Source organism: Sprattus sprattus (assembly GCF_963457725.1).
Source record: "Sprattus sprattus genome assembly, chromosome: 5".
NCBI classification, from domain to species: Eukaryota; Metazoa; Chordata; class Actinopteri; order Clupeiformes; family Clupeidae; genus Sprattus; species Sprattus sprattus.
Genome location: NC_137924.1, coordinates 30,880,867 through 30,885,168, shown reverse-complemented (window position 1 = coordinate 30,885,168; position 4,302 = coordinate 30,880,867).

Genomic DNA, 4,302 nt, shown 5'->3' with positions numbered 1-4,302 from the left:
TACTCTTATGATACTGTGGGGAAAGTCTTTAGCCCAAAGTGCGCTGTCACTTTGTCCAAAACCTCTCTTATTTCACCACTGGACAAAAAGTCACTTTCACTGGAAAGATAGATAGGGAGACAAGTGTTACAAAGCATCAGGCTTCAGGTAGCCTAATTAATAAAAAGTTGAGCCCGTGTCCTTGCCAGCTATCTCTGATCAGTACCCCACTGCCAAAATGACACTGACAATTCCAACTGTAAGATTTGATTGGCTGCACGTTTTCCCAATAATTGACTTGACATCACATCAGCCAGCTGTGGCAAGCAGCTCATGTCAAACCGTAAAACACTGCTTACAGCTGACAAAAAGAAGAAAATGTCGTGGTAGCCTACAAGTTCAACCTCATCAGATTCAATTAACTAACCAAAACGCTCTCATCCGATCACCCCTACGCCAGTGAAGCGAGGTGACAAACAGGTAAGTCACGTCTGTCAGACAACAGGCAAACAGACCTTTATCCTGACAATTGCTACCCATCCATCCAGGAATTCACAACTGAATCGCTGCTGACACTTAAAGGGCTGTCTAATTCAACTCATCCAAAAGAGATATAGGCTAAATTGATTGTCAAATGGCTAACTGATTTGTCAATGAAAAACGATTATAATCGGCAAAATCACAAATTCTCGTCAAATAAGACATATGTAGGCCTAGTTATACCAGTTTAACAAATAAAATAGCCGGTAACATTTTCAAATTCTAATATTTAATCATTAAGCTAGTGCCGCACAATTGCATAGGCTACCTACGCAATTTACATCCTTAATTGTTAATTTTAAATTTTATTTTGAAATATCAGCTGCTTAATTCTAAACACCTGTTTGAACATACACTGCGATATGCACGCCCGATAAACAAGTCTAATTAGAGCATACAGGAAATGTTTGTTCAAAACAATACTCACATTGTTCACGAGATACATTGGCACTGTGATAACCTAAATATTATGCCAAATTAAAAGCAAGCGCAAGTAGGATGAAAGTCGACTGCGCACACAAAGCCCAAATAACCCGGACGTTTTGGCAGGCGGGTGTTGACAGAAAAATCCATCCGTCTTTGGCTAATGCTGAACCAGCTTTGTGTTTGAGACGCCGAGATTAAAAATACCAATCGCCTTGTTTATTAGTTGCTGCGTACGCATGTGTCACCGCAGGACCTCCTCTTCTGTTGCATCTTTCTCCTCACAAAACAGCTGCCATGTTTGCCAAATCACCGAGAACAGCGTCGCCCCCGGATCTTACGCCCCCGGCACTTACGTGACTTTTTTTTGGAGGGGGTGGAAGGGTCTGCCTGTAACACTTAAAATCCCGCCTGAGAACCGGTCACAAAACAACGACTTCTTGTGTGTGACCCCCGTTTTAGCTGTATATTACGGGTAGGGGGTCTGTGTGGGATGGTAGAGAGGGGGAGATGAGGGTCAACAAGTAGGCGATCTGATCATCAGGGAAAAAAGTCACCTATAAATTCACCTCTGCAACAGTTTTACCTTCCGCTGTCCCTGATATGGATGTCCTGCAGCGGGCGTTTACTTTATCCAGCGGTGAATACCGCCCCTACGGTTCAGAAAAAGCACGTAACGGCTTCAAAATTTTAAGAATAACAAAATTCTCCCCCGGTTGACAGTAAATTATGACGACAGGCGATTTCTGCTCTACCTGTCTCATTCACAGCCCACCCAAGAGGTTATGAAACTGGCCTACCCTGAAACATCCACAAGGTGGCAGCAAATAATCAACTACTCTCGCCCGAGTGGACTTGTAGGCTCCTCTTTAAATCTGATAAAACGGCATGTCACATGTTTGCCGCAAAAAGTATACAAAGCACTATTAAATGTTTTGCAGGACGAATAGGCTACAACCTCGCCATAATACACAAACAAGGTAGGCTACCTTTCAGTTGAGATAGGTGATCTGCATCTTTAATGTAGTGATGTATTTACTGCTTCAAAATGTAGACACTAGCGAGGCTAGTGAAGTAGATCCTTGGAGCAAGTCTCCTGTGACATTAGCTTACTGTTGGCAGGTGCTGTTATAGGAGAACTTCAGCACTTGGACAGCTCCTTAGCACCGGAAGACAGGCCAACCAAATCAGCAAAGAGCCAAACCTTTTTTTTTTTTTTCCTGGTAAAATGTTTAAACATGATATGTCGACAAATACATCAGAGAAGTCCAACGTTATCATGGTGGTTTCATGGCTTCACGGCACTGGTGAAAATGTCAAACAAAAGTTTAAAAACTTTCAGAAGATTGTGCACAAAGTTTGGTCAGTGGATGTACAAAACAGCTGAGCACAGCCCTCACGATTCCGTCTGACGAAAGAGTAAATTGTTTCCCATGATGGACCTCATGATATTCTTACGTGACTGCTGTTTGTCCGACCCAATTAGATTTTTTAAATCATCCTTAAATCAATTTATTAAGGAAAACCTACTACCCCACAGCGTTTCTATCCAGTTTGCAAATAATCACATCAGATAATGAAGTCCAGTTCGAACTGGGCTAGCTTAGTGTCGGTTCGAAGCTAAACAAGCGCTTTATATGTTTATGCAGTTATTAACATTTGCACAAGGCGGCCAGGAGGTGGCGCTGTAACATAGTGTGGCGTAATTAAATCAACACGAACTCTCAGACTCTGTGAGCTCTGTCCAACAATATGTCCCATTCGAACAAAAATGTAATCTTTGGAAAATTTGGGAAATGAATTATACAACATGCCAAAGCAGTAAGCTGACAATCAGCTCATGGACCCTACAGCTGTTTCTACTGGACCATCTGTCAAATACAAAATAAAAAAACTTTTTTTGTGAGAAATATGCTTTTCCTTTTGCCCAATGAAATATCCTTGTCAATCAGCAATGGCCCTGATTAGTGCCTGCATTATAAAGTAATATATAAGCTGCCATTTATTTATAGAAGAGCATCATAACATTATCAACACAGACAGCAAATATGCTTTTTATTTGAATATGAATTGAGTGTCTAAAAAATGTAGGCTATCTAAACAATCTAAAAACGTATAGTAGAATACTTTTCACTTTTAGCTTTTCATTGTGTCCCATGCTAACTGTGAACAACCCTAACAGAACAATCACATGTTTTACTGTGCAGTTTATTCTTTCATTTCTCTTTTGATGTGTCCCTTTACTTTGTCAATCATTTCCACGGCTCAGACACATCTGCTGTTATCTGGTAAATCAAAATCAAATGTCTTAGAGCACAAAGGATAGACCCAGCAGCATGTGGAGAGCAAAGTGTTGTTGTGACCACAAAGCTTTTAAATTGAATACGAATTGAATTAATTTATTGCACAATCTTCTGATTTGGACTGAGTAACAGAGAACACTAATTTACATTTAACTATAGAGTCGCAACATAACTAACTGATTTATTTATTTATATTTAGCTATAGACTCACAATGTAATAGATTTATATTTCATTTACATTTAACTTTAGATTCACTATGTAATATATTTTCTATTTCATTTACATTTAACTATAGACTCACAACATAACTGATTTATATTGAATTGCCATTTAACTATCGACTCACAATGTAGTAGATTTATATTTGATTTACATTTAACAATAAACTCACAATGTAATCGATTTGTAGTTCATGTATTCATATAGACAGTTAACAGTGAAAAATGTGTCATGATGCTTTAGAGAGCCGAAGGCCTAAAGGTCTGAACTGTAAGCAAATAGGCAGAATATAGAGTTACATTACAAAGCAAAGAATAAATACTTGACCTGAACTACAGCCGCACACTGTAAACTTCAGACACACACTGAAAACTACAGACGCGCACCGTAAGCAGGTAACTGGGTAGCCTCCACTTGAAACTCAAATCTTTACATTCTTGCTGTCCCAGTTGCGTGTCAGTTAGCATGTCTAAAACTGTAACACTACAATGAATTATTAATACTATGAAAACTGTTTTGTATTACAGTGTGTTATTAATACCATGAAAACTGTAACACTACAATAATACAATTCATTATTAATACTATGAAAACTGTTTTGAACTACAGTGTGTCATTAATACTATGAAAACTGCTTTGTACTACAATTTGTTATTAATACTATGAAAACTGTAACACTACAATAATACAATTAATTATTAATACTATGAAAACTGTTTTGTACTACAATGTGTTATTAATACTATGAAAACTGTGCACACTGTGTATAATTTCCTTCACATTAACTGTCTCCTACATACTGTACATATGTGGAGTTTATACATCATTACTTTGGCA